Raw genomic sequence first — 24533 nt, forward strand, 5'->3', positions numbered from 1 at the left:
ACTATGCGAGCAAGCGAATAAATTGCACTAAAGAATAACTGGTCCGTGTCTGTGATCTCTGGGTGTGAGGCTTCAACGATTCAGCCACGCCGAGTTAGCACTACCTGTTGGATATATATATATATATATATATATCCATGGACAAGAGGCACAAACATCAAGGAACATGCCCACCATTGTTTGTGTCTATTCAAACACGAGAGAAAGTGTGTACTCCCCCCGGCAGTCAATATTTATTTATTTGCAAAGTTTCATATAGCGCTGGCTAGACCCGGAGGTATCAGAGCGCTTTACATGATGATCAGCAAGTTACAGATTACATGATTACTTTAGTTACAGATTCCAAGTATAGACATAGGAGAAAGAGAGCGGGAAGGGAACATAACGGGGAGGCAAGGAAAACAATGTCAGATGTCCGGCTGGGTAGGTGACGGCTGAGGGAGTGAACCAGGGCCAAACTCCTCTATAGCTGCATAGGACAGCTCCACCGGGAATCGGCCAAGGTTGTTCGGACTCCGCGGTGAAAACAGTCAGTAGAAAAACATGAGACTACACAATAACATAAGTTATTTTCGCATTACATGGCAAAGACAAAACGTCTTATGTGGAATGGAAGGTAGAGGGGGAAAGTAAACAGGGGAAAAGGAATGCAGATAGCGTCAGGCAGACCAGAGGGGGGAAGGGAGTTCAGGGGAAACAAGCAGTCAAAGTGAAAGATACACAAGACTGTGAAGCACCGTTAGAAACAATGTCCGATGTCCGGCTGGGTAGGTGACGGCAGAGGGGGTAAACCATAGCCAGACACCTCTATAGCTGCATAGGACAGCTCCACCGGGTAACAGCCAATGGTACTCGGGTTCAGCGGTGAGTACAAACAGATTTGGTTTTCACCCATGGGGCATCATCATAGTTCAATCAAAGGCATCAGTCCCGGTGTAATTGGGAAACACCCTCCGCTTCGTCCTCCCGCTAGCCCCATGAGTGGAGAGGTGAAAGAGACATATTATCAGTCCTCAGGGGGCTTGCTCCCACAAGCGGTAGCCCAATGCTGAGCGCTATCAGTGTTTGATGACCTATGGAGAAGGTCGCGATCCCCTCCTTCTTTACATCCCTCATGCTGCACTGTGGAGCTAGATGCCACAGAGGCACTTTAATGCAGCATCTCCTTCAATTAGGAGATCCTCTGCAGCACGTCGGGCCCCCATCTTGGGGTCAGGCACGGCCAGGCGTGGATCTGATTAGCTGCCGTTGCTAGCCTGAGGCGGGCTGACCGTTCCTGATAATGCTCCTGATCCCAACCATCTGAAGAGTATATGCCCCAGTGTTAGACCTGGCACCTTGGCGTGGGTCTCCCTTCCACTTTTCTTTGTTGTGCCTCATGTTTTTGCTGGTGTTAGCTGCTCAGAGCACTGTGCCACTGCCATCCAGTGCCACAGTGCAAGTGCTCCCTATTGTAAATTGCTATATTGATTGGATTCCCTGTTTGGCTTATTTGGTTTACTGTCAGTCCCTAGTACAGAGCACCAGGAGTGCCCAGGGCTTGTAAATACAAATGCTGCTGGTGGGCTTGCAGTACTGGTTGTGCCACCCACAGAAGCGGCCTGGTAAAATGTATCTAAGGTCTGCCATTGCAGAACCTGCGTGCAGTCTGGTACTGTCATGCTGACTGGGCAAGTGCATCCACTTGCCAGTCCCTAAACCTTCCCTTAACTTCATATTAGTCACCCCTATGGTAGGCCCAAGGGCAGGGTGCATTGTAAGCATAAGGTAGGACGAGCCCTGATGTGTGTGGCATGTCCTAATAGTGAATTACAGCCATTTTCATTTTTCACTATTGTAAGGCTACCTGTTCTCCATAGGCCAGAATGGGCTGCTGGAATTATTACATTATATAATCCTAACAGACTCAGAGAACATGGTAGAAATTCACGTTTAGTATGCCTGAACTCAGAATAATAAAATACATATTTTAGTAAAGTTTATTTTAATATCCTGTGTTTGCAAATACCACTTGCTATTTGCTTGCCTAACCATTTCAGCCCGCCTCTGCTAGGATGTGTATCTGCTGTCTGGTTTCTGTGAGTGACAGGGCTGGGGAATTCCAGGAGACAGGCTGCGCAGCCAGGTGGTGAATAGGAAGATTACATCCGGATGGGTGGGAGGAGTACACCTGCACTCTGAATAGGGCTGTGCCTTTCCACCACAATGCTGGCTCCACCCCCTGGGGAGCATCTGATGTCCCTGCCCTGCACACTGAAAGGAGAAGCCAGAGTCCGGTAAACAAAGCACTCCAGAACTGGGCAAAGGCCCCCTGGCCTGCAAGAACAAGAGAATTGCACTATAAATATTGGGGCCCTGCTCCCAAGAAATCAGATCCTGCTTGAACCAAGAAGAACCTCTGCCCGACGAGAAGGAACTGGAGAAGCTGCAAGGAGGAATACTGTCCCTGACCTGGGGGACTGGCCTGCAGTGGTTGCCTTGCTGCGAGAGGAGAGGAAAAGACTAAAGGAACTTTTATCAACTTGTGCTTTCAACAATCTCCAAGGGCTTGTGGGTGAGCTTGCCCCCTGAACGGAGTCCCAGGAATATTGGACTCCTACTGCCTCAGACAGAGCCGCTGGACATTGCCAAGATTTGCCCTGCCGCTGGAGCCGCGATGCGAGTGCAACTCGTATCCCCCTGTCCACTTTGAAGTCTGTGCCCAGCCGCCCCGCACCGTGTGACTCCGCTCCAAATTCGACCCGTAGCTCGCACCGTCCAAGAAGGGCCGCACGCACCCCGCTTCACCCTCCCCCCTTCGAGCCGCACTGACTCGCCGCACTCCTGCCGCTGGACTCAGGGATAGGAGGGCCCGCAAGGCTGAGTACGGCCTGTACGCTCACAGCGTACCGGCCACCTTGTGCCGCACTGCTTCGCATCGAACAGGCATCCCCGCTCTGAGGCACGACGCGCATCCCGCCTCGCACAGTGAATGCCGGAAAACCAGCATCGTCCGCCTCGCTCCTCGGGGCCCCCGCTCTACGCCTCTCACAAAGACGCCTACAGCCAGCCGGGGTCCGCACCACAGAGGAGCCGCCAACGTCCCTGGTTTGCCTTCACTCCTGCCAGCGCCTCGTCCGCGTTGGACGCATTAAAAGGTACTGTACGATTCGCACCGAGACTGTGTGCGCACCGGACCGGAGAGTCCGCAACGTTTAGTTAACTCTTTTTGTATACGATCTCCACCAAAAGAGCCGCACAGTCAGGGCGAAGCGCATGGAACATAAAGACACGCATTTTTAAAGAACTCTTAAGTCCTAAACAGTATCGTGGCCTATTTGTACGTTATTGGGTCTTGTGCTAAGTCTTTATATAAATAAATATTTATTTTTATACAAACCCTGGTGTGGTGTCCATGTGTGGTGTTGTCACTGAGTTGCTGTATGTATTTACAAATGCTTAACCTATAACGCCTCTGAAAATAAGTCTTGTCTGCTCGTGCCAAGCTACCTAGAGGGTGAGCAGGGGTTATTTTAAGAGGGTAATCCCCTTACCCTGACTAGAGGAGAGGGCCCCTGCTTGTCACAAGTACTTACCTGTGCCAACCAGAGACCCCAAATTCTAACACCAAGTAAACAAATAAAGAGCTCGCACACCGCGAGGCCCAGAGCCGCTTGACACTCACAGAACCTGTGCCACAAGGGAAAAGCACCCCCAGCTGCCCGTTGACCCAGTCCGCCTTAGAGTTCAGTCCCACGCAGCCCGGGGGCCAACCAGGCAACGTGCACACTGACCTTGCTCTCCAGTCTTGGAATCCAACGTGCTGTGTCTGCACTTGTGTCTCTAGCAATCCGGTTGTTCAGCCAGGGCCTGATGCTCTCTTCTGCCGCACTCGACCCGGTCGTGTAAGGAGGTAAGTCGCAACACAATCAGCCAAGTCCCAGTGGCCTCCCGCACCCTCTGCCCTGCAGGCACGAATGACCCGTACCTACCGGTGCTCTCTGTTTCTCCGCTGGGGTCCGGGCGCCGTACACTCCAGCAGAAGCCGTTCTCATACCGGCAGCACCTGGCCAGCACTGCCACCAGAAGGGCGCTAATCAGCCACTCCCAGCTGCTCCTGCAACGCCCAGTATCCAACATCTCTCAGGGCTCCTAAGGCCGCTCCAGAAAGCGTCAACGTCATTCAATCCCAGCGGGATTATCACTGATCGCTCCGCTCTGTTTTGCCTGGATCAGGGCAGCACCAGGCGGTCGCCGCGGCTCCCGCGAAGCTATATCCGACCACACGCCAGTTGTCCGTGCAGCACCGTACCTGCAGTAACGGACCCGCCATCTTGTTGCCAATCAAGCCGGGATATTCAGCAAGTATTAGGACGGCCCACACCAGGCTCCTCTGCCTCAAGATAGTGCCCCCGGACAGCCGGATACTTCCCACGGCCGAAGATGAGGCACCGGGGCGACCAGATCCCCAGGATCCGTATGTTTTTAAAAGCATGGAGGAGCTACTGCAAGGCCCCCATCTTAAAAGTTCGATAACCGGCTATGGCGCCATCTATGGCGGCGATGACCGGCTGTCTGCTGTGCTGCTTGTGCAGAATTCCTCTCTCTGCACTTGCTTATTTCCTGTAGCGTCCCAGACCTTTGGTGCCCATGTGGGCTCACAGAGTGCACGAAAACTACCACTCCAGCTAAAACAGTAATAATAATTATCCACATTTGTAAAGCGCAAACGTATCACCCCTAAGGGTATCAAGCCGCTGGGGGGTCCGTAGGGGAGAAAAAGTGAGCTATTGCCCAGAGTCACATGATGCTGAGCTGAGCTGCCGCCGGGGATAATACAATGAGCCCACGCCCTTCACAGTCAGCCGTTCTGGCCGCTGAGCCACAGCTCTCCCACAGTCTAGTGTTTACACTAAAGTGCACATAGCAGAGATCTCGAGTTGTGTTGTGACAGGCGTAAGTAGCTGGCCCAGCCATGCAGGTTTCTTTGCAGCCAACAGCTGCAGTTGGTCTTTTTTTTTTTAATTAAGGTAGTGAGAAGAAAATTTGAGTGCACAGACCTCACGTTGCGAGTGGGGGTGTATTTTTGTATACAAGCCACTTTTACTGTGAAAACGGACTCTTTTTAGGTTGAGCCTAGCATTGCAGCGCATGCCCTGCTCGCTCTGCTAGGCATGCTGTAGTAGGGCATGTTTTAGAAGTGGAGTGGAAGTCCCGCCCATATTTTTAATTGGCTGGTGTCATTGTCCATAGTAAATGCTGGCTTCCGATTGATAATGAGGCTTCTTAGTCCCTCTTTGTTACCGCCATGTCTCCTTTTGTGACCGCCCATCAGGACTGGATCTTTTACTTGCGGCGTTACACTGTCTCCTTCATAAGTCGGGAAGCACTCTGTTGTTCATTCGGCTTTGGCAAGGGCGCCCACTTCACGGGCCACCATGTACATAACTTAAGTATGCACGGGCGCCGCGCTATGGCACAGCGCTCGCTTTTTGTTGATTGCCTACTGCTTGTTTTTTTATTTATTTAATTTTTTTCCATGTTGGCGGCACACGTGCGTTATCTTTAGCCATGTTAAGCTAAATTGCTGCAATTGTTGAAAACGTAAATAAATAGATTATTTTTTTCTATTTTTTTTCTTTTGCAGCAATCGCAGCACCCGCGCTTTACTTTAACATGGTTAAAGCGCGGTGCCATGATTGTAGCAAAAGTAAACAAATAGAAAAAAGTGGTGCAAAATTCGGCTGCCAGGCTGTTATGCCTGCTCCCAAAAAACTCCTCTACTTCAAGTGCTTTGCATAATCTGCGCTGGTTTAAGATTGAAAACCGAGTGAAGTTCAAAGCCATGTGTTATATGCACAAAATTAAAATTGGCTCTTCTCCAAAGTATCTACAAACTTTGGTTCACTCCTATTTAACCTCTCGTATGCTTTGTTCAGCTACCCAAGGTAAATTTGTGGTGCCTACGGTTAAACTTAAAAGAACGGGCGGTCGTTCTTTTGCCTATCTTGGTCCAGTGCTTTGGAATTCTCTCCCAATAGCAATCCGCAATGAATCGTCATTCCTGGTTTTCCAAAAACTTTTAAAAACCTGGTTATTTGACCAATAGCCTTTATCTGTAACTTCTCTTATTGATTGATTGATATAGTTCTCTGTCAGTCTTAGCGCTGGGAAACCCTAGTAGGGTAGCTGTGCGCTCTACAAAATTACTTTAACATAACAACATTAACATAACAAACACAGGGCGCTATTTAACCAACTTGTTTTAGTAAGCAGATGGAAGGATGTTTGCTTTAGAGTTTGAACATAATATGCAAAACATTCTGCAGTTTATCTTCCCATAGACGTATTTCACTTCAAGGGAATTGTCACATTCTTTCGTAGGACGCCATGTTTCACATGAACCCGGCTTGTTTCACGATCAGTGTGCATGTTTTTAGTTTCCCCATATTTCGTTAAATTGTCAGAGCGTAATCCCCCATTTGCTGATTCCAAAATTTTATGAGGTTATTAGGGTAGTTATTCAGGAATGTGCCCACATTTCAGGACTTTTCGGAGAAGGAAGATGAGGCCATTATTTGCTTTAGACAAGTTGATGAATGCAAGATCAGGCATGTCTCCGTGGGTGTATCAAACCCCCAATTCAGTGCCAGCTTTGACCTAGCTTGTCCTGGGAGGTGGTGTGGCACTGAACGTAACACACTCTGTAAGAACTTGGGATGGTTTGCTCTATTTTTGGGTTGGGTCTACTAGACCGTGCAAGCTGTCTGGTTGCAAAAGACCTATTTGTGGGCTTACCATGAATTTACAGATGATTACATACCACCCACTGCTTACCACTGGTTGGCTTCATTGTCACTCATCTGTTTGGTTCTAATTTTATGGCTTTCTTTGTCCAGCTTATGCTTCTCCGTCCCCTGGAATATACCCTCTTTAAGACTGTCTTGACCAGCCGATATGTGTCCTTCCACTTATCATTTTGTGTGATGTACTTTTTTTAGGTCGAGCCTGGGCAGCGCATGCACTGCTCTACGAAGCATGCTGTATTGAGGTACGCATAGAAGCTTCGGCAATTTCCCGCCCATCTTTTCAATTGGCTCCTGTTACTGTCCTTGCAAAATCGCTGCATTTTATTTGTGAATAGGCTTAGTAGTCTCTCCTTGGTACCGCCCTGTCTGCATTTGTAACCTACCATAACCACTGGACTTTTTAATTGTGTTGTTACACAGTCTGCTTTATAAGTCGGTGAGCACTATTTTCTTTAATCAACCACGACGTGGTTTCCTACATGGCAGCACACCACCCGCTTTTATATTTCCGTTAATAATAATGGCTGCGGTTCCGCTTTAACTATAGCGGACGTGCTTATTTATGTATTTAATTTGCAGCGTGGTCCGCTTTAAGCATAGTGGACACACTTTTTTATAATTTAATTTTCCGAAACCGTCTGCTTTAACTTTAGTGGCCGTGCTACAAAACCTTTGTTTATTTACTTTTAATTTTTGAGTGAAAGCACTCCATACCACGCTTTCACTTTAATGTTGGCCGCGTCCCTTTCTTTAGACGCTGCTCGCTGAAACCTGAATACGGCGAGCAGCGTCTAAAAAAAGGGGCGCAGCCACCATTAAAGTTGTCTCGCATTTGGAGAATTTGAGATACTGACATTATAAATAACAATGCCTTTTATATGCTTGTTGGTTTTAAAAACTCATCAATAAAAGCATTGTCATTTACAATGCCAATAGCTTAAACTCTCACAAATGCGAGAAGTATTGCATTGAAAATGCTTGTTTTGCAAAGTGCCTAGCTGTCGATTTGGAACCGTAGCTCTGCGGGCACCTGGGGAAACCTAGCAAACCAATACATTTTTAAAAACTAGACACCCAGGGGAATCCAGGATGGGGTGACTTGTGTGGCTCTCACCAGGTTGTCTTACCCAGAATCCGCTGGAAACCTCAAATTTAGCTGGGGGAAAAAAAATCACATTTTCCTCAGTTTTCTGTGTGGGAAAGGTTATGGGATCACCGGGCTGACACCAATTTCCTACCACCTAGATTTACCCCAGGTCTCCTGATAAAAGTGGTACCTCACTTGTGTGGGTAAACATAGCGGCTGCAACAGGAAATGACCCAAATCGTACTGTTGAATCTTCAAAATTACCTATCATAAAACTAACTGGTTTTGCAGGGGGGTCCTGGTTTTTTGGTCTGGGGCTCGCAGACATCTTGGGGAAACCTACCAAACCCACACATTTCTGAAAACTAGACACCCTGGGGAGTCTAGTGAGGTATGGCTTGCGTGGATGCCCCATTGTTTGTCTATCCAGAATCCCATGCAAACCTCAAATTCAGCTAAAAAAAAGCACTTTTTGCACACATTTTTGTGTGGGATCACCATGCCGGCACAAATGTCTTACCACGTAGCATTCCCCTTGGTCTACCGACTAAAATGATACCTCACTTGTGTGGCTGTCCAAAGCAGAATCCGCTAAAAACGTTTTTTTTAATGTAGCCCTTAGAGTTCTCAGTGCTATACCCTTAATCCCTATGTTTTTGGCTCTTCCCAGTCACAGGGCTTTGGCCCACCCACACAAGTGAGGTATTTTGTATGGGCGCTCTGGAGAACTCTTTTAATAAATAATAAACTTCTGGAAGGGTTGTCTGAGTATTGTGTCCAGTTCTGAAAGTCATGTGTGGTGTGGAAGACTGCTCACAACCAGGCTAGCAACAGGCAAACATAATGGGGCATGGTCTGAACATATGTGCATTTATTTATAAAAACTGTGCTCATGAACCATGCTCCTTTTCGAATTGGTCACCATAAAGAGATTCATAAACGTATCTCTGCGCTGCGCCTCCTTGAAGTGCCCAAACCAATCCATAGCCCTTGTTAAAGCATTATGTACCCGTTTTCTTGAACGTATCACCGTGCATGATGAACGTGTTAAGGTCAGCGTGTCAACTTGTTACAAAGCCACCTCAAATCAATAGGTAAAGACGATGTCGTCGTGCTGTAAAAAACTGTGTCATCATCCTGTTCACACCTGTCAACTGTGATGTGCCTTTATGCGTGTGCTAAATGTATATGTTCGTATGGTAGAATGGCACAGCGCCTAATGAGTATATATGTTGATTCGTTTTTTCTTATTTATTCATATTAAATATCGACTTCAAAACCCGCATTCCGATGCGGCGGGCTACTTACTGTGCCTGTGGATTTTCCTGCGACAGTCTGCAGAAGGGTAATGGTGAGGTGGTTCACGTCATCAGGCCCACACAGTGCGCAATGACACACCGAGGACCCAGGGGGACACTGCCTGCGGTGCACGCCCAGGTACCCCACAGTTTGGGGCCTCAGGATAACGCTTGGCTGTGCCCTGGCATTCCGGAGGGGTTGACTGTCACGACTCCTTGAAGACAGGCCAAATGACAAAATATAACTGTCTGGAGCAGAAATGAATTGGGTCCCAATCCTGCTACCTGGGAACCCGACCAACTGGCCAGTCCCACATGCAGCACTGACCGCGAGCGCGCGCTGGCACTGATTTCCGTGGCCGGGTAATCAAGCTCCAGATCATGTCATTGGGATGAGCCACTGGCCATGCGAAGGAGCCTTTTGTCATGGACGCGTCAGAGGTTCTGTGCACTCGGCGGAGTCATGGTGACCTGCCTGTAGGCAGCAAATTAGCCCCCCCCCTCCCCCAAATACTTCAGTAGTGGCATGGCAGGGTTGGATTCAATATTTAAAATAAACGGGAGGGATTTGTTACAGTGAAGACACGCCGCCTGTTACAACAACTCCTCGTCTTCTATTTCCAACCAAGCCCTTGTGACGCAGCACGTAAGGATCGAGTGCACCCGCCGTAAGGCGTGCCTTGCTCTGCATGTGGCGCATGCGTGGTATGGGTGTTTGGGTACGCCGCTGACAGCTGGGGCAGGCTCAGAGACCCGACTATAGTGGACCTAACGTTAGGGTGAAGGCCGGAGCAGTGGTGAGGGCTTAGGAGCAGTACCGGGGCAAGTCAGATCGCCTGAAGACACGAGACCAGGCGAGGAGCAGCGCAGAATACCCACAAGAGCCGGTAAGTGGGGCATGCTGTTCGTATAAAGCGTGCCGCGCTTGGAGCGCGCGTGCGTATGAAAAAAAAGTGAAATTGCATGAGGCTTGCGAGGATGGAAGGGGGACAGGAGATGTGCACATTGCGCATCTGTACGTGCGTGTTCACAATTGCAGTCCGTCCTGCGCGTGCACATGTCCTGTCTTCCTTCCAAAGCAAGTCAGTAACAATAGATCTCGCTAGTGACAGCGCTTTCACGCTGCGTCGCTAGGCGAGACCTAAAAAGGTGTGACTATCGCAGTTCTTCAGTGGGCATTTAATATTTTGACTTATTCATGCACCATGTCTTCAAAGGGGGGAAATACTGTTGAAATCTTACCAATGCGTGGACTGATTTGCCATCCTCTCGTACAGAGCAGGAGGATACATACTGCAGCAATGCACCACAGATAATAAAGAAATCCATGAATGTGCAGATACCATTAATACAAAAAAGGAAGGAGTAGCTTCTCTCACTTGGGTGCAGAAGTCTTCCAAGGTCAGCTAGCACATGGAGCACCATCAGATCTCTCATCAGTGCCCTGCCCCTGCGTCCAATCAGTGACATCTACAGGTATATTCCAGTCCCCTCCAGCACTTTCTTGGTCTTGTCAAATTCAGTTAGGATCCTCTGACTAGTTCCACAGAGATTTCACTTTGCTGCCATTAGCAGCATAAAGTAAACCCATTACAAACATTTTGCCCTTAGTGGCTATTTTAGTAAAAACATAGAGAACCCAGAGGTCCGAGCATCGTGCTATTGCAGAAAGGAGCTGGCTACCCGACCCATCTTGAAGACTAAGGTGCCAGGTGGAGTGGAGGAAGGATTACAGACAGAATCATTTCCACACACAGTCTTGTCTCACTATATCTGATTCTGTTAGTCTGAAGTAGCTGTATATCGGGAAACGAGCGGTCATGTAGGAAAGATTGTTTTTCTTTAGATTTACACTAATATATCAAATAGAGAGATCATTGCATATGGATACAATGTCCATATGTGCAAAGATGGTGACAAAGATGGGGAGGAGTGGATGCATAGGGGAGATAATGTGGAGAACCGTAATATCCAGCATAGAGATGGGACATGTGAGGAAGGAGGAAAGAGAAACAGCAACGCCTCTAAATACCACTCTGGGAGTAAAGGGATTCCAGCACAGCAATGACTGCTGCAAGGAAGGTGGCATTCCATTCTCTAATGTTGGAGAACCCAGTCATGGATAGGCAGGAAAAGCCAAATATCACTCAGCAAATTCTAATGTCTCCCAAGAATTTAAAAAAATTAAACAAATGAGCTAAGCACACATGCACCCCCTACAGAAACCCAAAAAAGAAGGCCGGTGCACTCTGGTGACATGGTGAAAATGGGTATTAACAGTTGCTGTGGTATGTGTATTGAAGCAGCGCACACAGGAAGGGAGGTTAAAAGCCCTGCATTTGACGGTCAAGACAGGATTTGTGTTAGAGGAACAGGTGTTTTATTTGAAATAAATAGAGCCACAGGAGACGAGAACAGTATCAAACGCAAAAACAACAGTGGGCCAAATCAGATTTTGGCAAATCATGCCACTCAAATCAAAACGTCTTAGCTTTCCAGGACTAACCTACACTTGTACTCATCTCTGCCTGTTGCCCTATCCAGCTGTCTGTCCCAACCAGGCCATTTTCTTATTACTGATATTGGCGTTCAGCTTACAGCCTATGCGTGTCAGTGCCTTTGTCTATTGTGCCCTCTGTTCCTTTCAAGCAGCCACTAACTAATCTGGAGCTTATCTTTAATTGTTAGATTTCCAAACCCAAATGCCCATATCATAGGGTTTGCTATTGATATATTCATGTGTCCTATGAGTGGGGACCCAATGTACGTATTGTAAATACTTATTTCGTTTTGTGACATATGCTTGTCGTGTTCTATGGCTCACTGTGTTGCACTTGCGCTGTGCCGTCACTTGGAGAACCTATTTCTGATTGCGTTGGATGATCAGTTTACTACTTTATTGTAGGAAGGTGGAATCGGACTATATGGTTGCCCCCACTTTTTTCCTGGTGTTTTGATAACCAGGACCCCAGTCTATCTGCTTACTCCCTTAAATGACATGGTGTGCATATTAGATGCACTAGTGATTGGATACTGTGGTACCTTATGAGCCCCTAGTATATGGTACCTTAGGTACCAAGGGCATAGGTACTTCACAGGCCTACCAGGGGCTGAAGCATGTATTATGCCACCCCTGCGAAGCAGACTAAATCTGACACCACAGGCCTGCTACTGCAGCCTGGATGAGGGAGTGTTAGCACTCATCACTGAGGTATAGGTTCCCTATATCTCACCTTACACACACATATAAGCCTATTAGTCACCCCTAAGGCAGGCCCTATCAATCCTGAGGGCAGGGTGCTTGGTTTACATGTGAGAGGGTGCCTTTGCATGAGCAGGGCCCCTCTGCAGCTGGCAGAGTCTATTCTCTGTGGCTGTTTGTGGATGCGGTAAATGCTAACTCTGGGATGGCTGCATCAAAACATGTCGTGTTTGGTGTCAAACGCTTTGGAATCATACCCCCACACCAGTAACTGGTGTGGGAGTATGATCCCACCCTTCTGGAGGGATAGACATATACCTACTGTGGAAACACGGTAGAATCCTGAAGAGCCCTGGCATCACAAAATGGATGCCACCAGCACAGACACTGGGCTGCCCTCCTGCTGCTGACCGAAACTCGCAGTGGAGGAGGCCCAACAATAGGCATCCTGTCACAGGGAGGTGTAACCACCTTCAAGACAGGATTTAGTGTATTGGGGTTGGGTGGGTGCACTCCCAGAGTGCTTTGAAGTCCTGCACTGGGGGAGCAGTAGGCATATGCCAGCTCAAACCGGTGTCAGCTCAGACCCTGCTCTGGCGCGAGACTGGACAAAGGGAAGTGGGTGTAACCACCCACTCCCCTGACCCTCCCAAAGGAGTGGTCATAGAGCTAGTCCCTCCCTTTCCTTTAGTATAAGATAGGGAACCCTTGCCATTGCAAACTAGATATCCCTGGATGACGCTCTACAAGAAGAATCCTGGACCTTTGACGTTCCACTACCTTTGGAAGACTGAAGAATCTCCCTTGGAGTCAAGGAGTGACTCCCCTGCTTGGCAGGCACCAAAACTTTGAATCAACCGTCGCAAACTTTCCCGCTCCCGCTGGAGTCCGAAGTCCCTGCAGCCCCGGAAGTGGATTTCCTGACTTCTCGACGGCCATTGTGAGTCCCCAGCAAACCTGAGGCGAGTGGACCCCACGAGTGACGAGGAACAGCAATACCTGGGTACCGTGCACTATTGTCGAGTGCAATCCCTTCACGACGTTCTACGAACTTGTGCATTGGACCACGTGTGGTCCAAGCCTCCAGCAGGATTTACACCGAAAATCAGTGGCCTACCTCGTCCCGAGTGACCGTGGGCTCCTGTGAATTGAATCCTCCCAAGGCGTCTTCGCGATCCCTTGCCGATTGGCTTGTGGGTTCCCTGAAGACTTTTTCATCTAACCAAAGGGCTCCCCTGGTTGCTCCAGGCCCGCCCTGACTTACCCTCGCTGGGTGAGTCCCTCAGACCTTGCTGGTCTGCACCGCTGACTTTCTTCACATTCCATGAGACTTGCTGTTGCCAAGGCTTGTTGGCTCCAATCCGGTTGCCGACACCTCAGTAAGCTGCAGACATCGTGGGACACTGCGAATCCAACTCCTGGTTGTCGTCGACGCCTCCTGGACCTCGTCGCTGAAGAGTCAAAACACCCGTGATCACCTGAAATCACCCGACGACTGTGGGCATTCATCTTCCTGGGCCCGGGTCACTACCAAGTGACTTTGAACACTGTCTCCTCTGCTTTCAGGTCTTCCTTCTTCTGAATCCAGCCTTGGATTCCACCGGACACTTCTCCTGTCTTCACAAGCAGCAAGTCTTCTTTGGCTCCCATTGAAAACGACGCCGCAACCCGACACCAAAAGACACCTATGCACCCGGCTTCCCTGGGTGAGGTAACTCGTGCACTCCGGTGCTCCTGTGTGTGTTGGCCCTCAAACTACTTACCCTGTAAGTGACTTTCTTGTAGACTCTCCCGAAGTACCCTAAAACATTGAAGTCTATTGGGATCCGCGGCTGTGTTCTCACACTGCATGCGTCTCCCGTGGGTTCTTTACTTACCTGCCTTGGGTGGATTAGTGAGGCCCCAGCGCTTCTGAAGACCTTAGGCCTTCTCCTTCTCAAGTCGTTCTTCTTATACCTCTTTTTTAGTACATGGTCTGATATGCCCCTAGGTCCCCAGCCATATAAGTGCTTATAATATGTTGTGAAACATTGATTTGTGCATATGTTCCTGACTTCTAATCTCATAAAGAGATTAGTAGAGTGTGTCTAGAAATAAATACATATATATTTATATATATACCTGTGTGGTGTCCTTTCATTTGGTAATTCAAGATATTATAAGTAAGGCTCCCGGTTTTCCGTTTAAACGGATTTTTACATATAAATACACACGGAAAGCTTTTTAACTTTTGTCTGTATTTATATATAAAAACGGGAAAATACTGACAAAACCAATGCTCCTCCTGCCTCTGTGCTCCTCTGTAAAATCCGAGTCAGAGGTGCACAGGGGCGTCCAAAAGAAAGGTGAAACTGCTGCCCTGAAACTGCTCCAGAGATGGGGTGGGGGGGACTGGGAGCTCCGTGTCTGCAGAGACACTCCAGCACCCCCTCAAAGCGGTAGTTCACGCAAGATAATTGTTGGAGCAGTGGCAGCAGCAGATGTCCATTAAGAGGTGTGAAAACACCCCAGGACATCGGCTGCAGCTCCAGCAACCTTTTGTTTTGCCACAAATGGGGTGGGTTGCTTAATGAAAGGCAGGACGTTTTTTGAAAGAGGTGGCTGTGGGTGTAGTCGATCTGATCTAAACTGAAGCTAGGGAGGGGCACTGCATTTAAACATAAGAAAGGAGGATCACGTGTAAACGGAGGCCTGGGGACAGGGCCGGCTTTAGGGCGGTGCGACCGGTGCCACCGCACCAGGTGCTGGCTTCCTGGGGGCGCCGTGTTTGAAAGTTTAAGCTTTTGAAGCACCTGCTGCAGCGTTTCTTTCCCCGGCAATTACCAGGCCTCACATAAATGTCAAGAAAACTCGTGTGATTAATTATCTTCCTGGAGAGAGATCAGTGTTTTGTATAGTTGAGGTTTTGACTTGGGTGAAGTTAGTGCAGAGGGTTAATATGCCTGCTGCAAAGAACTTGTATCAAGTAGATTACATAGGATGTAAACAGATCAGCAGGTTACTGCTTTCAAAAGAGACATCCTTTTGTTACTTGCAATTTATAACTTAAAGTCCTAATATACAACAGTGAGCTATTAACTTTCATCCCAGAACTGCATACACACTGCAAAGTATACATTATTAGAACATTGATTAATGTTGCAAAAAGGGTTAATTTGGCTAGAAATCTATTCTTATTATTAAAGAAAACTCCCAACTATGCTGTTTCTTTTTCGACTCTGCGTTTGTGCTTCTCCACACCAAGCACTCTTAAACTATACTGCCTACCAGTATGGGTGACATGTGACTCCTACACTTTCAGTCCTTTGGCTTAAGTAACATTTCCTATACACTGATTTACACTCGTATGATTGATTGTCTCTGTAATGTGTGTGTGATGCAAAGTGCTCGGACACCCTACACTGGTATGAGTGGCGCTATATAACTAATTCAATGCATCTGAGAGAGTGTGGTTATGGTGACTTGGTCACTGTTAAAGGGTGCTAGTGAGAGAATCCGTGGTGGAGGTGGTCATGGGGGGGGGGAGGCGCCAACAAACATTGTCGCACAGGGCGCCACCAGCACTAAAGCCGGCCCTGGGCACATAGGAACTAGAGGCAGGGAAGAGCAAAGTTAGGTCATCGCCGTTTGACGCAGAGATTGGGAGCTAGAGCTGCAAGGGGTGATGTGCCATGGGAGAAAAATCCACAGGGGTTTACATATGCCGTAGGAAAGAGATTCTTAGGAACTGCGATGTGCACTGGGAGCAATTTGCAAAATATGTCTTGGGAAATATGCACTGTTGTGCTAAATAGTTGGAGAGAGTTTTACAAGGTGAATATGACACGAGAGCGAGCGCTAACACAGCAGTGATGGGTTTGAGGGGGTCGTTCATTTGATGAATGCTTCACGAAGGGAAAAAAACCAATGACATTTACAATGCCAATAGCTCAAAATAATGTCATTGCGAGACCTATTGCATTGTAAATGCTTGTTGTTGTATGGGAGGGTGAAGGAGGTTGATGTGGCAGGGCACAGGGGCAGAAATGCCTCCAACAACTATTAGCTGCATCTCTCAGTGACTATGCACGCTGTTGGGCAATGAGGCTGAGTGAGTGGTGAGAAAGTCAGTTAGCATGACTTCATTTTTCCATTTAATGTTTATTTAAGTGCTACTTAAATAAAAAAAAAACAAGAACAGAAATGACTGTTGCACCACCTCTACATTTTCTCCATAGTGTTCATATCAAAGCACTATTCTGTACAGATGAAGATGCAGGATTCTTTAGATATTTGGGCGATTTGCTATGCCTCGAGGGGTAGGTCGTCTTCTAATGCACACTAAGAATGATCTGATATTCTTTGAGCAGACACTCTCTGTGATGGCTGATTAAATGTGAGTAAAAGAGGTAGTAATGCGTTGACATTTTGCAAGACAGCTGCGCAAATGAGACCTACTCACAATCACTAATTCACGCAGCTTTTCTTAGAGGACAGGGAAGAAATTTTCTCCCAATATGTAAAGTGCACTTAGCATAGGCTCCATTTAAAAAAAACAGCTATAACAACCTAGTGCAAGTGTGCATGCCAACTTAAATAAATGTGGAAAAATACTAGCTTTAGCGGTTTTTTTCTTGCGTCAAAAATAAATGCGGATAAATACAGATAAAATGACCAAAAAATAAATATGGATAAATACAGACGGAAATGTGAAAAAAATAAATACCATAAAACCGGGAGCCCTAATTATAAGGTAAAACAAGCTGCTTTACATTCCTCTGAGACTTAGCCTGAAGTCTGCTCTTCACAACTACCACTAGGATAGCTTTCTTTAAAAGGTTGTCTTAAACCTTTCTACCATAAAAGTCGAATTGGACTTGTGGAAGGTGGCCACTTTAACTAGTGACCAGCATATGCCAGGCCAACTTCTCACACTTATCTATATTTGTTCAGATATAAATTACTTATCATCGTTTACATTGGTATCTGTTTTTGATTTTTGTTTGTATTGACCATTGTCAAAAACAATGTTTGAATGGTTCTTAGGAGAATACTCCTGCAGTAGGGCAATGTGCAGCCCTCTGCATTTCAAATAAGAGTATACTGAATAGCGCTTGTTAGCTGCTTTTCACCCCCTGATGTTCCCGGTGTGGGGAGTGTGATGTCCGCAGTGGGCTGAAGGAGCATAGGGGCAAGTCGTGCACTTGGGAAGTAGTCGGTCGACTAAAGAAGATGAGAGAGGAGCCAGCCAGGATCGGTAGGGGGTGTAGGGAAATAACCTAAAGAGAGAACATTGGGCAACTGGCCCTCCGGCCAAATATCTCACTACGATTGCGAGACATACTTTGGGTTGATGACTAAACTCGAATGACAAGGGATAGGGATGCTGATGGCCCATTTTTTTGTTGCATGCGGTTGGCAGAAGCCGCAAGAGGGAGCGCATAAAGGGGTGAAAATTAGTAAAGCTCACCGGCGAAGGGGCATTACGTGGGACACGGGGGGGTGGCGGAGCTGGCAGTAGCGACAACGGACAGCGCCCCACTCTGCCCTGGCTACGCTGTTGGGATCATACCAAATCATCAGCAGTTTTTAGGTCTCGCTGAGTCAGCACGCATGCGCTGTCGGAGAGACTTTAGTAGGTGAGTTTTCAAAGTGCTGCTGAAGGCTGGCGGTTCGCGCATGCACGCTCGCGTGAACGCAAGCCTGTCGCCAGACAGCAGCACTTTGAAAATTCACCTACTAAAGTCTCTTCGAGCAGCGCCTGCGCGCTGACTCAGCGAGACCTAATGAAAAATGAATTACGGCCCCCACAAATTAGTGCAGGTGCTCACCATCCACAACCACTACAAAAAGGGTGAGGTTAGTGAGGGAGGGGTCATCTTCTGCTCTTGAGGGGGGGTGACATCTACTCTCCACATCCCTGCCTGGGTCCAGCCCCCCTACAGCCCTTCATGGTGGGGGGGGAGCCCTGCTCTGGGGGTGGAGGGGGAGCCCTGCTGGTGAGGGTGGAGTTGGTGAGGGAGGGGTCATCTTCTGCTCTAGAGGGGGGGTGACATCTGCTCACCACACCCCTGCCTAGGTCCAGCCCCCCTACATCCCTTCATGGGGGGGGGAGCCCCTCTCTGGGGGTGGAGAGGGAGCCCGGCCGGGGAGGGCTGGTGGGGTTGGTGAGGGAGGGGTCATCTTCTGCTCTTGAGGGGGGGTGACATCTACTCTCCACATCCCTGCCTGGGTCCAGCCCCCCTACAGCCCTTCATGGGGGGGGGGAGCCCTGCTCTGGGGGTGGAGGGGGTGCCCTGCTGTTGTGGGTGGAGTTGGTGAGGGAGGGGTCATCTTCTGCTCCTCTCGGGGAGGGTGGGGGGGGGTGACATCTACTCCCCAAACCCCTGCCTGGGTTTAGCCCCCTCTACAGCCCTTCATGCGGGGTAGTGGGTGTGGAGGTGACTTCTGCCCTCCAAACGCCTGCCTGGGTTCAGCCCCCCCACCCCCGCACACCCCTTCAAGGGGGGGAGCCCCGCCTCCTGCCAGGGATCACTCACCTCCTCTGCCCCAGGCCGGCTCTGTCTCCCGTGGCGGTGCCCGTGGGTTCCAGGGCCGGGTCCGGGGTGAATCCGCGCAGCGGCTGAAGCAGGACCGGACCCGGCACACAGCTCCGCGCAGAGGCGCGTGCCCCGCCCGGTGCGCATGCGCAACCCGAGTACCCTACTCTACCCACCCGCACAAGAGTAGTAACCTCTATCCAGTCAGCATGCTCATAAGAGTGATCGCGCTCTGCCCAGTCCGCATGCGCACAAGAGTAGTAACCTCTATCCAGTCAGCATGCGCACAAGAGTGATTGCGTTCTGCCCAGTCCGCATGCGCACAAGAGTTGTATCCTCTATCCAGTCTGCATGTGCATAAGAGTGATCGTGCTCTGCCCAGTCCGCATGCGTACAAGAGTGTTAGCCTCTACCCAATCCGCATGCGCACGAGTGGTATACTTTACCCAGCCTGCATGCACACAGTGCGATCCGTCCTTCGCGCATGCGTTGAATGTGAGGTTAAAGGGCAAACACGCAGCGGTAACATATCCACTGCACATGAGCAGAGTTAGAACTGTCGAAATATCATACTGCGCATGTGCAATCTAGACGGTAACACATCAATGCGCATGCGTATTCTAGACGTATGACCATATCACACTGCGCACGTGCACTTCAGAAATACTCGCCACATCACACTGCGCCTGCGCACTTCAGACACCTTCACCACGTCAGCAGCTGCTGCAGGGCTGGACTGGGACTCTGGGAGCAGAGCAGCCTTCCACAACACGGCTTTCATGAGACATTCAGTTGGAACCGTTGTTAAAGTATAATGAATGATGATGAGTGATGCACCAGGACGCAACAATCATTGTTGGAGCTCTTCAATGATTCCCTCACTCTCACCCTCGGCCAGTGCCTCTCTTCTTTCCACAGCCCCCTCTTGCACGGCCAGTTTATTTATTTATTGGTGCATTTTTATAAAGCGCGGATATCACCCGAAGGTGTCAGAGCGCTGTGCAATAGAGCTCGCTACAATGGCAGCAGCCCTGACATTCTGGACACTGGGCATTTGAGCCCCTTTGAGATGTGTTTTTTATGAGTATAAGATTCTCGGCATACTATGGTTTATGCTAGTGAGACTATGTTCCACCCTGTGCTTTATGCCCCTAATGTTAGTGATACTTAGGAGGTTAGAGTCTAATATTAGACTGTTGAGATTATGGGCGTACAATGCGTTTGGCGCCTAATGTGATGCTGTGCATAATGTGGTTTATGCTACAGGCTGATGCTAAGTACAGTGATTACCAGTGGTTACTGGTTGTACGTTTTTGATCTGTTTTACCTTTACTAAGTTCGCTTTGTGATGGTTCTGACAGTGGTCCAGTTGGCCCTGTCATGTGTAAACAATTCCCTTGTAAATATGATCTAGTGCCAGGTGGCACCATGCATATTATGTGATTGCCTAGGTGAAGGGCCCATCAAATACCAGCGGAATCATAGAGACTCCCAAGCATATAAAGCTTTCTCGACTACTGGAATCTGTGCCCCCATCTTCTCCTGCTCTGAAGCAACAACCTGTTCCTAATCGCCTCACTTCCCGGACTGCACATTAATTCAGATATCTTCACCCGACGTCTGGAATATGTGCCCCCTTTTTGTCCTTATACCTCTCCTCACCACCGCTTTTCTAGTATCCCCCTTCTCAAATCCCCATCACCCTCCTCCTCCTCATTTTCCCAACATGGCCACCACTCGAGTTAAGTCTGGAATTAATTGCTACAAAATCATTTATCCTCCTAACCTGACTAAAGCTTCAGCCAAACGATTCAAGCATAACACCATTGAATGTTTTCCTGATTCCCTTTTTGTTGATCAATTTTACAATGGTCGTTATGGGAGGCTCAAAATCGATTTCATTTTTTTGACTCACGACATCCCCTCTTGGTCCACCATCCTATATAATTCCCTTAACGTCACCTCCTCCTCCTCTATCCCTCATGGGAAACAGCTAAAAATTTCCCCCTCAGCGTGTTTCAACGGCTCCCTCACTATCTCACTCTATAACAACGGTACTGTCATGATCCAAGCCAAAGACACCTGTCTCTCTCTCTTCGATCAACTCTTCCCTTCCCTACTCCCCTCCCCAGCGACCGGGTTATCCCTTGAGTCTTCACCTTGCTCCACCCATTACTCCCTTTCTCCTCCCCTGACCACCCTACACTCCAATAGGCTGCACCCTCGGGAGGCACAGGTCGACCCTCTTCCCTCCCCCTCCCATGTGCCCTCCTCCCCCATTCTTCCCCCCTCACAGTATGCCCCCCTTCATCACTTCAGCCCTACCTCTAGCTAATATGTTCCTCGTCCATTCTGCACCATCCCGGTACTCCAATCTCATCTCCTCCCCCCTATCCCTACCTGCCAACCCCCTTTTTAGTCCACCTCTCCTCCAACCTTCTCCCCTAGTTAACTTTCCTTACGTTCCCCTAATTCCCTCCTCTTCTTCTCTTCTCTACCCCCTCCTCCCCTCGCTATGTACCCCTATTTCTCCACAAACCCATTGCATCTCTCTCCTTCCCCCTACTCCTCCAGCAATGCCGTGCTACCCCATTTCCCCCCTTGGTAACCCTTTCCCTCCCTCGGGCCTAGCAGAACCACTTCCTTTCTTCAACTTCCCTAACTCCCAACCCCCTCACTCTGCCAGATGCCCGTTTCCTCACAGCCACCACACCTAGCTGACAGGACCTCTCCAACCCACTCCCCTCTTTTCCTCCCAAACCTCCTTCATTCTTATGACTCCACACAATCCTCCCCTCTCCTTCCGCCCCACAGCCTCGCTCCTTACCTATCTCACCCTAATTATGTCCTTAATTCCTATCCGTCTTGCAACGCCAACAAAGACAACTCTCCTTTCACCTCTGATGCACCAACGCCCGCTCTCAACCACCACCTTTCCCCACCTCTGAACCTTGTACCCCAACTCCCCTCCCGTTCCCCCACCTCTCCCTGTCTTCCACCGACAACTGCACCCTCTCCTGTTTCCATCGAGCCACCCAACATGCCGTGCTCTGCCCTACTCTCTCTGAAAGATAAGCTAGGCTCTCTTATCACCTCCAGCTCCCAACTCGAAGCTACCATTTCACTTTTAAGCTCCAAGATTTCCACCTTTCCATACACCTCAATTCCCTTGGAAAACACTCACCTTCCCACGAGATGCACCTCGCCCCCACACCCCATAATAGCCAAGCTTAACCTGTCGTCTAAAAACATCGCAAATGCACACAAGCCCTCGAACGCCACCCTTCTTCCACTTTAATCTCCAAGTAAACCTACTATCTACACTATTCCGACCATCTCCCCTGTCAGAACCACTCATCCACCTAAACCCTTCCGAGCACCCTCGTATAAGTACAATATCCCTATCACCCCTCATAGCCCAAGTGCCTCCGTCACCAAAACAGTCTCGACAGCTGCGCTGTCTGCCCCACAACTGCAGATCTGCAATAAAACACAAACTTGAAATCTCCGATACCATCATCCTTCACGATATTGACATGCTCTTCCTCACAGACACCTGGTTCAACGATACCTCTCACTCTATGTTTGATCTCCTATTACCCACAGGCTATTCTATATTTAGAAATGACAGAATTAACAAAGTTGGGGGAGGTGTTGCAGTCATCTTTAGAAACTCCCTTCAACTTAAGGCTTTTCCTAACAGCTCCTTCCGCACTTTTGAATGCCTATCTCTTGAGCTTCAATTGCACCACCGCTCACCCCTCTGATTCCATGCCATTTACCGCCCGCCTGGTAGCGGCCCTTCATTTATGGAGGAACACACTGACTTCATCAGCGACCAATACTCGCAAAGTGACAATCAGATCTTCGTGGGTGACTTCAATCTCCACTGGGGCTCGCCTTAAGACTCTTCTGCGAATTTGCTGGCCACCTTCCTCTCTGCAAACGATCTTATCCAACACTGCACAGAAACAACACACTCTAAGGGCTCAATCCTGGACCTTGTTATTTCTAATGCAGGCATGCTTACTATCGCTACCCCTGTTCATGTAGACTGGTCTGACCACCTCCTCATCCCATTCTCTCTTCACCTATCACACTCTAAGGGCTCAATCCTGGACCTTGTTATTTCTAAAGCAGGCATGCTTACTATCGCTACCCCTGTTCATGTACACTGGCCTGACCACCTCCTCATCCCATTCTCTCTTCACCTATCACACTCTAAGGGCTCAATCCTGGACCTTGTTATTTCTAAAGCAGGCATGCTTACTATCGCTACCCCTGTTCATGTACACTGGTCTGACCACCTCCTCATCCCATTCTCTCTTCACCTATCACACTCTAAGGGCTCAATCCTGGACCTTGTTATTTCTAAAGCAGGCATGCTTACTATCGCTACCCCTATTCATGTAGACTGGTCTGACCACCTCCTCATCCCATTCTCTCTTCACCTATCACACTCTAAGGGCTCAATCCTGGACCTTGTTATTTCTAAAGCAGGCATGCTTACTATCGCTACCCCTGTTCATGTAGACTGGTCTGACCACCTCCTCATCCCATTCTCTCTTCACCTATCACACTCTAAGGGCTCAATCCTGGACCTTGTTATTTCTAAAGCAGGCATGCTTACTATCGCTACCCCTGTTCATGTAGACTGGTCTGACCACCTCCTCATCCCATTCTCTCTTCACCTATCACACTCTAAGGGCTCAATCCTGGACCTTGTTATTTCTAAAGCAGGCATGCTTACTATCGCTACCCCTATTCATGTAGACTGGTCTGACCACCTCCTCATCCCATTCTCTCTTCACCTATCACACTCTAAGGGCTCAATCCTGGACCTTGTTATTTCTAAAGCAGGCATGGTTACTATCGCTACCCCTATTCATGTAGACTGGTCTGACCACCTCCTCATCCCATTCTCTCTTCACCTATCACACTCTGAGGGCTCAATCCTGGACCTTGTTATTTCTAAAGCAGGCATGCTTACTATCACTACCCCTGTTCATGTAGACTGGTCTGACCACCTCCTCATCCCATTCTCTCTTCACCTATCACACTCTAAGGGCTCAATCCTGGACCTTGTTATTTCTAAAGCAGGCATGCTTACTATCGCTACCCCTGTTCATGTAGACTGGTCTGACCACCTCCTCATCCCATTCTCTCTTCACCTATCACACTCTAAGGGCTCAATCCTGGACCTTGTTATTTCTAAAGCAGGCATGCTTACTATCGCTACCCCTGTTCATGTAGACTGGCCTGACCACCTCCTCATCCCATTCTCTCTTCACCTATCACACTCTAAGGGCTCAATCCTGGACCTTGTTATTTCTAAAGCAGGCATGCTTACTATCGCTACCCCTGTTCATGTACACTGGTCTGACCACCTCCTCATCCCATTCTCTCTTCACCTATCACACTCTAAGGGCTCAATCCTGGACCTTGTTATTTCTAAAGCAGGCATGCTTACTATCGCTACCCCTATTCATGTAGACTGGTCTGACCACCTCCTCATCCCATTCTCTCTTCACCTATCACACTCTAAGGGCTCAATCCTGGACCTTGTTATTTCTAAAGCAGGCATGCTTACTATCGCTACCCCTGTTCATGTAGACTGGTTTGACCACCTCCTCATCCCAT

At 48.7% G+C, this 24533-nt stretch overlaps 1 protein-coding gene across 2 annotated transcripts in view; it reads right to left on the reverse strand.

The window, feature by feature from the left end:
* LOC146859578 (uncharacterized) overlaps nt 1–19108 on the reverse strand; it is a 620782-nt gene extending 601674 nt beyond the window's left edge. Inside the window, exon 1 of one of the 2 annotated variants that reach the window (XR_014979312.1) lies at nt 18894–19102. The gene's annotated coding sequence lies outside the window, so the exon portion shown is untranslated. Of the gene's footprint in view, nt 1–18893 lie in introns of both variants that reach the window. The other variant, XM_085646502.1, reaches the window with a different exon arrangement.
* Between the last annotated feature and the right edge of the window lie 5425 nt (nt 19109–24533).

This window comes from Triturus cristatus, chromosome 3_1 (assembly GCF_964204655.1).
Source record: "Triturus cristatus chromosome 3_1, aTriCri1.1, whole genome shotgun sequence".
Taxonomy (NCBI): domain Eukaryota; kingdom Metazoa; phylum Chordata; class Amphibia; order Caudata; family Salamandridae; genus Triturus; species Triturus cristatus.